General features: G+C 40.4%; 1 protein-coding gene across 2 annotated transcripts in view; it reads right to left on the bottom strand.

The window, feature by feature from the left end:
• The window catches only part of LOC122809692 (von Willebrand factor A domain-containing protein 5A-like), a 1,295,998-nt gene that overhangs the window by 99,948 nt on the left and 1,181,288 nt on the right, over window positions 1–14,762 (bottom strand). The gene's annotated exons all lie outside the window — the stretch shown is intronic.

Genomic DNA, 14,762 nt, shown 5'->3' on the forward strand with positions numbered 1-14,762 from the left:
CTTACCTTGACCTTGCTAAAGCATTTGACACCATGCCCCATTCGGGTATTATTGCTAAACTCACCAACCTGGGCATAGACCCTTACATCACAAGATGGATCGCAAAATGGCTCTCAGACAGATCCCACAAAGTAAGAGTAGTGGGATCTATGTCCGAATCCAGACCAGTAATGAGCGGTGTGCCTCAGGGCTCTGTCCTGGGGCACCTCCTGTTTGGCATATACTTCTCAGAAGTACAGGCAAGCACTGAAGGGCTGTGGCTGACAAAGTTTGCGGACAACTGCAAACTGGGTGCTATAATAGAGTCTCCGGCCGACATGGATATGGTCCAGAAGGGCCTTATTGAGACTGATGCATGGTGTCAAAGCCATGGTCTCAAGCTAAATGCTAAAAACTGCACAGTAATCCCCTTTGGAAAAAACAGAGTACCTGCAAACTACCACATAGGAGGTAACCCACTGAAATCTGAAGAAGTAATAAGTGATCTAGGGACCCAAGTAGATAGTCAGCTTTCCTTTGATAACCATGTTGCCAATGTGGTTAGAAAATCCTTCTATGTGACCCATCTGATCACAAAAGGATTCGCATCAAGATCTAAGGATGTAGTGGTGCCCCTCTACTCTTCCCTCATCAGACCCATTATTGAGTACAATGCACCAATTGGAATGTACCTGGCTTGGCATCTTCAGCAGCCAGAGAGACCACAGAGGCACCTCACTAAGAGAATTACTGGCCTCAAACAGTTGCCCTATGCAGTACAATTGAAAAAAACTAAGGCTTTTCTCTGTTGCATACCGCCTTCTCAGAGGCGATCTCTGTCTAACATACAGAGCCATGTCCAACCCAGAACTGTTGAACATGCTCCATCTTAGCAAAACCAAATCTACTCGAGATACACACTCTAGGGATATAAGCCTCAGCACAACAATAAATAGAACATGCTGGAGGGATAGATTCCCTTCGCAAAGACTTCCCTTGCTATGGAACAAGGTCCTGATCTACATAAGACAGAGCCCCTCACTATCACTCTTCAAGAGGAACCTTGACGAGTGGATGGGTAACAGAAAGTTCACACCAGGGATCATACCAACAGCTCTACTAGATAGGGGCCAAGGGTACTAGCTGCTAGATCAAGGGCCTAGGGAACTAACCAAAGGAGCACAATGTGGCTGGGCTAATATATGCCTTCGGGCAGATAGCCCAGTACCTACTTATGAACCTAAGTGTGAGGCAACAGTCAGGGCTACTTGTAGAACTGTATCCGAAATAATCATCTGGATTTTAGAGCTGTGATACAGACATAGATGACATTTATAGCCTGAGATTTTTTTTAGACATCCAATACTGTAATACTGTTTGTGAAAACATAACTAAAAGAGCTGTATTTTTGTTGTTTCAAGCCAAGTGGGCAACCTATTTCTAGTTTAATGTAACCTTATGAAAAATAAATATTTTGTCTATACATACTGGGCAGAGTGGAGGAGGGGCATTGACTACAACTCTGATCTAAGATATATAACAATAAGTATCCTGTTTTTGGCTTATTTACACTGGTTATTGCTTTTGGCAATTTATATATAGCACTTTTTATTTCCTGCTGCATACTTTTTAGTGTATTTTATTGCTATTAACTAATCTGCATGGGTGACTGATTTATTTGCAGCTAAAACCAATCTGTAGAGTCTTCTTTCTCTTATCTGTTTAAAAACTTTCATTTTGTGGCTCAGTGCTGTGATAAAGATTTCTGTAGTGTTTACTGTCTAAAAGAGTGTAGGCTAATCACTTTAATATTGTCCCAGTACAGATTTGCTGTTTCTGGGCCTGCTTGTTTTTGCAGTGATTGTTCTGAGCACATGACCAGGCCATCTTGTATTAGCAGAAGCCTTTCTTTACCTTCATGGCAGGATTGTGTTGATTGGCTGCTGGCTAGTAGGGGTTGGTTCTTTTGAGCTTTTTTTTTTTTTTAAAGTTGTCTAAGGCTGTATCTTCTGGTATTTAAGCCCTAACTTTGAGAGGATTTCTGTCTATACACACTGAGCAAAGTGGTGGAGGAGCATTGACTACAACTCTGATCTGAGATATAACAATAAGTATCCTGTTTTTTGGCTTATTTATACTGGTTATTGCTTCTAGCAATTTATATATATAGCACTTTTTTTTGCCTGCTGCATACTTTTTACTGTATTTTATTTCTATTAACTAATCTGCACGGGTAACTGATTTGTTTGCAGTTCAAAGCATTCAGTAGAGTCTCCTTGCTCGTTTATCTGTTTAAAGACTTTCATTTTATGGCTCACTGCTGTGATAAAGATTTCTGTAGTGTTTACTGTCTAAAAGAGTGTAGGCTAATAGCTTTAGTATTGGCCCAGTCCAGATTTGCTGTTTCTGGGCCTGTTTGTTATTGCAGTGAGTATTCTGAGCACATGACCATGCCCTCCTAAATTAGCAGAAGCCTTTCTTTACCTTTATGGCAGGATTGTGTTGATTAGCTGCAGGCTAGTGGGGTTTGGTTCTTTTCAGCTTTTTTTTTAAAGTTGATTAAGGTTGTATCTTCTGGTATTTAAGCCATAACTTTGAGAGGATTTCTGTCTATGCACACTGAGCAGAGTGGAGGAGGGGCATTGACTACAACTCTTATCTGAGATATAGAACTATAAGTATCCTGATTTTTTTTTTTTTTTTGCTTATTTATACTGGTTATTGCTTCTAGCAATTTATATATAGCACTTTTTATGCATACTTTCTACTGTATTTCATTGCTATTAACTATTCTGCACAGGTAGCTGAGTTTGCAGTTAAAAGCATTCTGTAGAGTCTCCTTGCTCCCTTATCTGTTTAAAAATTTTAATTTTGTGGATCACTGCTGTGATAAAGATTTCTATAGTACTTACTGTCTAAAAGAGTGTAGGCTAATAGCTTTAGTATTATCCCCCAACCTCCCTCCCTGTTGGTGTGTTCTTGTTATACTTGATGGCTTTGCAGTTGCCCGCCCTTACTGTAAACTTGATCTGGGACACTCCTCCCAGTCTAGTGTCATTAGCTCATTCTTATTTTCTTTCCTTCTGTTCCTCCTTTCTCCCTTTCTCTTAAAAAAAAAAACAAAAAACAAAAAATTGCCTGAATCTCCTTGTGTTCTGACTGTGCTTCTCAAACATTTTGGAAATATAAAGTATACTTTAGTGCATTTATTTAAACTGTATTTGCCTTAATATTGCTGCAACTCAAGTGCTCTAGGTTGCACTGCATCTGAATTGTTTAAGTGTGTTTTAGCTGCCTTTCTGTATATATAGAAGTCTCTGTATATGTAGTCTAGCTGCTTATTCTACTGTGTCACTGACTCTTAAATCATTTCTCAGTTGTGCACTCGCATTGCTTCATTTAAAAAGTTTTAAATTGCTAATTTTGAAGAGTTTTACTTGCATTTACTGTATAAGGCTACACACTCAAGTGCATTAGCCTTTTCTGTGTTTATTTACTGTATTATTGCATTGCTTAGCCTGTTTTAACCAACAACAAAAAAAAACTTTCTTGTTCGCTCATTTCCTGCCTTTCCTATCTAGTATAGTCCAGCTCCTAGGCTTTGCTGATCTCAGGACTTTATTTTCTGTGTTCAGAACTATCCAGACCTTGCTGTGGTAGAGGGAAGTCTACTGCTTACCAGTGGGAGTGGTGAGCATTGTACTGCCTATCTAACACTAGAGGAGTGGTTTCCAGCTCTGAAATTGTAATTTTATTAACCTTTTTTGGCTGCTTTCTCTCCCTTTCAACTTTTTGGCTTAAAAATGTGTGTGTTTGTGCATTTTTCACATTGTGCAGCACCGCCGGGCTACGGTTAAACTATTCCAGGTGCCAGAAAGTCTGCTCTACAAAATTCCCTTAGAACTAGCTGGTTTCTCTGTAGTAACACTAAAATCTGAACCTCTGTGGCTAGCACTTGCTCTAGAAACTGCTGGAAAGCACTAGGAAGCCTGAAACTGATACAAGCACTCAATTCTCCTTGTCAATAAGGAGAAATTAATCATAGGCACTAAACAGCCTATAATTGCAAAGTACCTTGCAAAGGTAAGGGAAAACAGCTACTGTACTTGACAAAAAAAGCACATAAACAGGCATGTCCAAGGGACAGCTTCCATTGATTTCTCCTGTCCACCTGGTAATTCTGGGCATGCTGGGGCAGTGCAGCAACTGCCTCATGTACACAGACAACCCTCTCCTCCTACCACCCAACACTACAACCTGTGACAGATGCACTTACATTGCCAAACTGGAAGCAAAGCTCTCTACAGCCAAGATTGTGCTAGACAGTCAAGAGGAGAAGGTTAACACTTGCACTACACCTCAAGCAACACATAGCCCTTCAGAACCCACACCATCAACACCCACACATAGCAACACTAAACCCACATATGCGGAGGCCCTTAACATTAATCGTCCCAAGAAACAAGGACCTCCGAAGCTAAAAAGCAAACAAACACCATTCACAACCAAAGTGACACATAGCTCACAACACCAGTGTGCCACCCAACAACAGCCCCTAAGGCAAGACAATGTATCCAACACTTTAGTCATAGGTGACTCTATAGTCAGGCACACTGATGTCCCACTCACCAGGCTGAACAAGGAGAGAATTACAGTCAGCTGACTGTCGGGTGCCCGGATCCGCCACATAAAGCATGCACTCAAGTGGGTCTATATTAGAACATCAAATATTTAAGAGTTCAAATCACTAAAGGTCGACCTTTAGTGATCGAACTGTTAAAACATCGAAGGTTCAGAAAAAAAATAAAAACAAAAACAAAAAAAAATCTAAACGGTGTAGGCAGGGGGGCACAATCGCCCTGCACTCCCTACACCCAACGCTACTTAAATATACCAACTCCGAGACCATACTACTTTGAAGCAAATGGAAATCTCCCCTTATGGAGATTTCCATTTACTTGTTCGATGTTCTGCAGTTTCGCTATTCTCGTGTTGACAATGTCAAATTCAACACTGTCAGCTTTCGAGAATTTAATATAGACCCCACTCAAGTCACTCCATAACAAGTACAAACATGACTCTGTCATTGTCCATGTTGGAGTGAATGACTTGAGACGTACTTCCCTGGACTACATGAAAAGAGACATGGAAGAGCTCTTGGATCATGTGGCCCAGGTAGGTATTACCCTAGCCCTGAGTAGCATCCTGCCTTCACCCAGAATGATACCAAAGTATAAGGACAAAATGGTTGACTTCAACAATTGGCTGCATTTCTGGTGTCATTCAAAGGGGATCCAGTATCTGTCTGCCTGGGAAGACATGATCGACAAACCACGATGCTTTGCCAGAGATGGTCTGCACCTGTCACCCCTGGGATTCAGGTTACTGGGTAAAGCTCTTGCCACCCCCATACTGCCTATTTTAGGCAAGGTTCAAAGGACAAAACCACCACCATAACAGATACAAGCATGCAAAATCTGAAGGTAATGCTACTCAATGCTAGAAGTCTAAACCTCAAAATGCACTCCCTCGAGGCACTCCTAAAAATGGAGAGCATCAATATCTGTGCAGTAACTGAGACCTGGTTCAAGGCACCAGAGAGCACTCCTGCAATACCAGGCTATAACTCTTACCACACTTTTCGGCCATCATCTTCTTCTTTTTTCGGCTTTTTCCGGTTAGGGGTCGCCACAGTGGATCACCTTGTCCGCACATTGATTGGCAGTGGAGTTTTACAGTATCGAGTTTCCAGCCCGGTGCCCAACCTTCCACAGAAGGCACACTCACACGCACACCTAGGGCCAATTTGGAGTATCCAATCCACCTGCAGCATGTCTTTGGGATGTGGGAGGAAACCGGAGCACCCGGAGGAAACCCACGCGACCACAGGGAGGACATGCAGACTCCGCACAGAAGGCACCCCAGCCGAGGATCGAACCGGAGAACCTCTTGCTGTGAGGCGGCAATGCTAACCACTGCACCACCGTGGCCACCCACTTTTCGGCCACCATACCAAGACCAAAACACTAAAGGTGGAGGAGTGTCCATATTCACCAAGGATATTCACACCTCCAGGCTAGCTGCCCAACACAATGCATCTGAAATTCTCCAGATGCAACTAACACTAGGTAAGACTGCAATCCAAATTATAGCTTGCTACAGATCCCTCACCATGCCCCAAGATTCTCACTACACTTTTCTAAACATACTGGAAAATATTAAGATACAACCAAATACCCTAATACTGGCTGATTTCAACTACTGTGCCATTAACTGGGAAAACCACTCGGGTACCAGCACTTTTTCCCAATGGTTTTTGGAATTCATAAATTCCAATGCCCTGGATCAACTAATCCAATGTCCCAACAGGGGCTCCAATATCCTAGACGTGGTCATTACCAACATGGGAGATAGATGCTCCACACCAGTGGTCACCCCTCATTGGTCAGGTCTGACCATAAGCAATTCACCCTTGACATCCACCCCCCCCCCATTAAACCTCCATAAAAAAACTTCTCCAAAGCCAACTTCATGCTACTCAAGTCAGAAGTGACAAACTTCATAATACTCATGCAGACGGGATCTGAAAGTTCAACTGCTGAATCCTACACTAAGGCACTCTACGAGCACATCCACTCGTGCACGAATCATGCCATCCCAAATAGAAGTTCAAACACAGATGCACGTAGGACCTTTGCACGGCCAAAAACACAAAAAGTCAGAGAGAAGAAAGCCAGCAAATATGGATGGTAAAAAATCCCAAAATTTATTGGAACCTAGGGGTGGAATCCCCTGGAAAGCACATCAAAACACATCAAAAAATCCATACCGGTTTCGGCTTAACATAGCCTTCTTCAGTGGATAACAAACAATCAAAAAATACTCACAACCCAGTATATATGTATCAAAATATATATACCTAGGTAGATGACATCAGAACCAATAAAAACAAATGATTAATTAGTAATTACATTTGGTCATTAAGACCAGGTGGAAATAAAGCTCCAAGCTTAATAATCCATGTCTTTTCTTTAAAGTTAAGCATCTCATGCCAACTTCGTTTATCTTTGCAAATCCCATTAATATGATCAATAGTGACAAACTTATAAGAAGCTGTAGTGTGTTTTAAACTGTGTTTATATAGAGCATTGGTGAGGCGTTTGTTCTTAATATCACTAAGGTGTTCACAGATTCTTAGACGAAAAGCTCTAGAAGTCTGCCCCACTCCAAGCAAATAGCTTCTAGTTCTTTGACCCCTATTTGCACCCTACGCTCATAAAAATCAGCCAAAGCATCCACAAATTTTGAAGAAGCAGATTGTTGGATCTGACCCCACACCTCTGTCAATTGATCATCAATGTTCGATATCCACTGTTATCCACTGAAGAAGGCTATGTTAAGCCGAAACCGGTATGGATTTTTTGATGTGTTTTGATGTGCTTTCCAGGGGATTCCACCCCTAGATCCCAAATAGAACCAAGATGCTCTCCTCTAAAAAAGGAAGCCAATCTGGTGGTCCCCTGCCATAAACAAACTATACAACAGAAGGAAGAAACTGTTGCAGAAAAAAAGAAAATCCCAGGATGCAAAAAACTCCCTTACCAGCCTCAGTAAGAAGCTGAGATCCCTCATAAAATCCTCCAAAGCTAATTACGAAAATAAACTTGCCAAAAATTCCAAAGACAACCACAAGGCATTCTATAGTTATGTCAAGAATTTAAATGGCAATGCTCCGATCTACTCTGAGCTACAACAGAATGACATTAAATATATGATTCCAAGAATATTGCCAATATCCTGGCAGATCGATTTAGTGCCAACTTCACCCCCCTCTCACCCCCTAAAGGGCCCATCTCAGAACCAAAAGATTGCCAAATTCCGGTAATCATGGCCACACAGGTAGAAACTGCACTCTCTAAAGCTAAGAATACAGCATCCATTTGACGAGATGACATCCCGGGCTGTGTACTACATGAACTACAAAATGAACTGGCACCTCACCTAAGTTTCATGTTTAATTATAGCCTCACCTCAGGCTTCGTGCCCACTGAGTGGTGCACAGCTACAGCTATTCCACTACACAAGGGGGATCCACCTTGGATCACAAGAACTACCATCCTGTCAGTCTGACAAGCCTGATCTGCAAGGGCATGGAAAGCATCATGGAACTTATAAACAAAGACATTGGCAACCTTCAAACACTAAATCCCACCCAGTTTGGGTTCATGAAGAGCTGATCTTTTCTCCTGAACCTAACTGACTTCTTCAAATCAGTCTCCAGAGCTGTGGATGAGGGTAAGGCAGTCCACACTGCCTATCTGGACCTCAACAAGGCCTTTGACACCATTCCATACTCTGGAATCATAGATAAACTTACTAAGCTGGGCATAAATCCCTACGTCACTCGATGGGTTGCCAACTGGCTTACTGACAGAACCCAGACTCTAAAAGTAGTCGACTCCAAATCCAGCTCCAGAGAAGTGACAAGTGGAGTACCTCAGGGTTCAGTCCTTGGACCGCTCTTGTTTGGCATCTACTTCTCTGAAGTACAGGCCAACACTAAGGGACTCTGGCCAACAAAGTTCGCAGATGACTGCAAAATGGGAGCCATTACTGAATCCCCAAATGATGTGGATATTCTAAAAAAGGGCCTTACAGAAACAGATGCTTGGTGCCGGAGCCATGGGCTCAAGATTAATGCCAAGAAATGTATAGTTATCCCCTTCGGGAAAAAACATGTACCCGTGAATTACCACATAGATGGCAGTACACTAAATACTGAAAGTGTGATGAGAGACTTAGGGACACAGGTGGACAGTTGTCTCAACTTCGGTAACCACATTGCCACAACAGTCAGGAAATCCTTCTATGTGGCACACCTCATCACTAAGGGCTTTTCATCCAGTAAAAAGGAGGTCATTGTCACACTGTACTCATCCCTCATTAGACCCATTATAGAGTACAATGCCCCATTTGGTATGTACATCACAAGGCAACTGCAACAGCTGGAAAGGCCACAGAAATACCTCACTAAAAGAATCACAGGCCTAAAGCAGATGCCTATGCTGACCGTCTAAAAAAACTCCAGCTATACTCTGTGGCATATAGTCTACTCAGAGGTGATCTCTGCTTAACATACAAGGCCATGTCAATCTCTGAGCTGTTGGACATGCTCCACTTAAAGAAATCCCAATCCCTCAGAGCCACATGGTCCAGGGATCTAATCCTTGTCATCACAATGAACAAAACATGCTGGAGGGATAGGTTCCTGACCCAGAGACTCCCCATACTCTGGAATAAACTGCCATACATGTCAAGCAGAGTGCCTCCTTGGCCCTCTTCAAAAGGAACCTTGACAATTGGATGGGAGATAGGAAATTCACCCCGGGGATCATGTCAGTCACCCTGCTAGACAGGGGTCCAGGGAAGCAAATATTGTGGGAAGAAATATCCAGGGAATTGTTATGGCTAGGCTTGTATAGGCCATAGGGCCGATAGCCTAGTACCAACCTATGAACCTATGTCCTGCAGTCAGAGACTCCTTCAACTTTTATATAAACACACACACAGACACACACACACACACACACACACATAATATATAGCACTTATTTTTATGTTAATTCATACCCTTGCACTGCTATATGTCTGGTTAGGATATATTCATTATTCTTTTTTTGTCCACCAGGTTAAGAGGTTTATTTATTTTTTCTTTTCATTTATAATATATTTGGTTGGCGATTGTTTAATTTATGTATTTTTTATTTCAGGTTTATTTATACAGTACTTTTGATATAATGTAATATACTCTGGAAACTACTTTGCCATGACATGATGTTGAAGCACACATGGTCTGCTATGATTTGCTTTGTGTAGTGGTGCTGCGGTAGCATTGTCACCTCACAGCAAGACGCTGTCGCGTTCGATTCTCAGTTAGAGCATCTTCTGTGTGGAGGCATGCGTGAATGGGCGTGCCTTCGTTGAAGGTTGTGCGTCAGGGCTGGTAACTCGGCACGTAAAAATCCACTACCAAACATTAGCGGACCAGAGTTCCGCTGTGGCGACCCCTAACCAGGATAAGCCGAAAGACACAGCAACATGCTTTGATTTAGCGTTGTCGCATTCGATTCTCAGCTAGAGTGTCTTCTGTGTGGAGGCATGCGTGAATGGGAGTGCCTTCGTTGAAGGTTGTGCGTCAGGGCTGGTAACTCGGCACATAAAAATCAACTACCAAACATTAGCGGACCGTACTTCCGCTGTGGCGACCCCTAACCAAAAGACACAACAACAACAACAATGCTTTGATTTAGGTTTGTATTGGCTGCCTGCATTTTCTCCTTTGTCCATTAGATGGTGAGGTTACTTTATTTACTTTCTTGAATCCATATCGCTGCTGAAATTAAAACAGTTTATTATTTCTCTGAATATATTACATACATTTTTCTCCCTTAAAAATACAATTTTATGTAATCTATATTATTTCAGTTTACACATATGACAGTTCTGGTTAAAAAAGGTGATGAGTAGTTGTTTGTTACACCAAGGGAAGCCTGGTTTGAACAATGGTGCTTCAGAAAGTTATATAAATTGCATATTTGTCTTAAATGTTATATTTTGTACTGAAGATGCCACACAAGAGAAGAAAACATGATTTAGGCTGTGCAAGCAGAAATAAACTGCAGCCTGCTTTTTTATACATGTTGTGAACATAAAATTGCAATAAACTAAGAGGAGCAACTTTCGTGTTGGGGTTTTGCTTACTAATGGACTTCTTTTTCACTCTGCAATGCTTAGGTCCACTCAATAACTTGTTTCTTAAATAAACAGATAGATAGATAGATAGATAGATAGATAGATAGATAGATAGATAGATAGATAGATAGATAGATAGACAGATAGTATAGACTCCAAGTTACTATATACAAATAGCAGGGGATATGGGAGGGGATTTTAATTAGTTGTGATAAGTTCAAATATGGTATCATAACCTACTGCCTAAGCAGCAAGTTGGTCATGCTGAGGTGTTAAACTCAATGAGTTGGTGCAAAATAAGTTTGTCGTGCCTATTATGGTCCAGATCCATTTATTTTATGTAACATGGATTTTTTTTTTTGGTAATTCATTTTGTTTACTACATTTTAATTAATACATATTTGCAGTACACTGTCTCTGGTGATTTTATACCAGAATACCAGATAAATGTTCTTAGGCCCATGACTGACTGTACTTTTAATGCATGTCTTGAACAGTGTTCCTGTATGAAACATATTTCATATAGCAGTTTCTGCCACCAGTTAGAAGTTTATGAATTTCCTGTTTTACTGGAAGTTTTGATAAGCCTGCTTGTTGTATAAACTGAATAATGACTCTTAGTTATTATGTTTTGTACCTCCTTGGCAGTTCTTTCTCAAGTAAAATATGAAGAATCTTCCCAACGTAGGACACTACATACAAGACTACTGATGTATGCACAGTAGGACGGTCAGTAAATTCTTTCCAGAAATATCACATAGACTTGGATAATTCCCAATTAAAGCAGTGGATGGACAAAGATACTGCCAACTTTTAGGCTGTATTATGACTTAGCATTTTCACTGATGCGACAAGGACTTTCAACTCTGTAGCTCATTGTATTCTCTCAAAAGTGGAAAAATTGGAATTTGGTCCTAAAATAATCAAATGGCTCCAGAATTACCTCTCTGTGTGGACCCTTGAGGTGTCCACAAAGCATATTCCATCTGATGTTGTTTGTCTTTTTGGCTTTTCCCAGTTAGGGGTCACCACAGCAAAACTCTGGTCCGCTAATGACTGGCAGTCAATTTTTATGGTGCCGAGTTGCCAGCCCGACGCCCAACCTTTGGCGAAGGCATGTCTATTCACACATGTCTTTCGGAGGCCACTTGACCACAGGGAGGACATGCAGACTCCACGCAGAAGGCACTCCAGCTGAGAATCAAACAGGAGAATCTCTTGCTGTGAGGCAACAACGCTACCGCTGTGGGTACTTTTTCCTATGGTGTTTCCCTAGGACTGGTACTGACAAATAAGTTTCTCCCTGCTCAAAAACAATCTTACTTGCAACCTACTTAATAGTAGATACAGCTGTGTAACTAGATGACCTTCTAAACTATCTGTTGAAAAAAACTACTTCCGTTGTTGCAAACAAAAGTTCCAAAGATACTTTTCTGCACTGTGACCTTGGCTTAACTGTGAGAAACTTTGTGTACCTAAGATGCCCAAATTATGCAGATAACTTACTCAAATTAAGAAGGTTATATGGATATCTTATTTAAACAGCATTGGGACATGTATTAGTTCTTGAATTGAATGTTTACTACTGATTATGTCTGTTATCATTGGAGTGTGTATTGTCTTTAATGATACCCAGATGCATCGAGTATTACTTATATGTTGTAATATTCTAGACAAGTCTCTACTGATTAGACATAGTAGACAGCTGTTGCACATGGATCAGTTCACACAAGATATACTTTAGAGTCCCTCCACATCATTGTAAATGCATATCCACTCACCTAACATTTTTACATCTTTCCTCATACATGCCATCCTTTGTCCGTCTCACTTTTACATCTCTTCTCATCTATGCCTTCTTTTTCTACCCACTTCGTGTACATCTCTTTCCTCTACCTGATACACTCCTTCCCTTCTCTAAACACTTATTTGTCTTCCCTTCTCTAAACACTTATTTGTCTTTTGCCCTGTATAATCAAATACAGTACATCACCCCATTCTTTCAATGCTTCCATCTTTGGGGTACATGATACAGTTTATTTATTTATTGCTTATATTTTACTACAACTGTTAATTAACTTGCATGTTGTGATGCTTTTCGGCTATTTTATTATTTTTCATCATTTTGATTTTCTTTCTTTTTGTCTGACCTAAATAAAATAATGTTGTTGTGTCTTTCGGCTTTTCCCGGTTAGGGATCACCACAGCGGAACTCCGGTCCGCTAATGATTGGCAGTAGATTTTTACGTGCCGAGTTGCCGGCCCTGACACACAACCTTCAACGAAGGTACGCCCATTCCCACATGTCTCCACACCTAAATAAAATAATGTAAAATGCTTATTTTTATTACATTTTTCAAATGGAGAGGAATACTTGTTTTTAAAGAGACTCTGTCCTTCAGCTTAGTATTTTATTTTGGCCAAAGTGCATTATAAGTCAGCTCATTCTAGTGGTGGTCATAGTTTTAGTAACCAATTTTTACCTCTTACATCTGTACAATTTCACTTACCCATTTTACCTATAGTCAGCTAAGCTGAGCAGTTCATCAGCTTTCTATTCTCTGCATGCACAGCTTAACTGTCTATCACTGCAGTCCACTGGTGGCTCTTTTTATTTCACTTGTCAATCCTTCTCCATCTGCCTCCCATATATATAAATACATATGTATATATATATATATATATATATATATATATATATATATATATATATATATAAATACATATATATATATATATATATATATATATATATATATATATATATATAAATATACATATATTTTTTTTAAAACCTTAAAGTCACACCCTTTGGGGGCGGGTTTAGGTTTGATTGAGATAGCAGGTTTGTGTGCACCAGGAAGAAATCTAAACTTGTAAGGAATTTCCTAACTTAAAATGAAGTTTTTTTTTGTATGCACTAATGTGTTGCTTAGGGCAGTATGATGAGTGATATATTATCAGGGAAGGGGGTTCACTGAACTGCCAAGTGACCAGCAATGTATTAGATGTGGCTGTGTGATGCCATATGTTAGCCCCAGTGGTACCATCTGTTGCTTTAATGGTGCTGCCTTGCTGAACCACAGACAGTTGGGATGGACATAGTTTGCCTATACACTCCATGCATGGACTTACAATATCTACACAATGCTGTCTTCAAATCATTATGTGTTGAAAAGGGCTTTGGTGCATCTACCCAGCTTCCACACAACTAATTACTACATATAATCTAATATAGTTTCCTAAAAAAATACCCAGCACTAAAAGATACCCTACAGCTTTTCTCTCCTAGAAGGGTCATACATTCAAGTGAAAAATTCTTTCTTTATCATAAATAAGTTAAGCAACTCAGCTGAGGACTCTCACTGTGTCTCTAAACTATGGAACACCATACCAACAGAACTAAAAAGGACCGGAAAACTCTCTATTTTAAGCCTTTGTTTGAAAAATGTCTCAAGGAGTAATGGATATCCTCATGCTCTAGCCTTAAAGATGTCATCCTAACCTGAACTACCTGTGCCATTTGGCCACACTGACCATATACTCATCCACTAATCCACCATATCAAAATTTTCCCTCATATTCACCTTCTTCACCTTCACTAAATTGCCCTTATATGCTCCATATCTACAATTCTCCCTCTATTTAGAAGTCATCCTCTATAATGACTCTAACTTCTATACAAAAAAATCTAATCTTTCTGTCCAGATTAACCCCTACCCTATTTTGCTTACATTGAACCCCACATTTCACTTTAACTCTTATGCACTGTTATATCTTACTCTCCCCATTAATCTTCTTTTCTTAATCTCTCTTACATCAAACACAAAATTTCATTTTGTATGTATTTGACAAGTTTCTCTAACCCCTATCCTGTTTTGATGGATATCCCATCTGTCTGATTGCCATACATACATTTGTCTAGGATACAATATACTTTGCACACTGTAAACTGTGATGTCTAGTTCTTCTTTACTGAAATGTACTCTCAGCAGTGTTACTACCATAAATGTAGCTCTGTAAACAAATTT

This window comes from Protopterus annectens, chromosome 8.part0 (genome assembly GCF_019279795.1).
Source record: "Protopterus annectens isolate FY-2018-M chromosome 8.part0, PAN1.0, whole genome shotgun sequence".
NCBI lineage: Eukaryota > Metazoa > Chordata > Ceratodontiformes > Protopteridae > Protopterus > Protopterus annectens.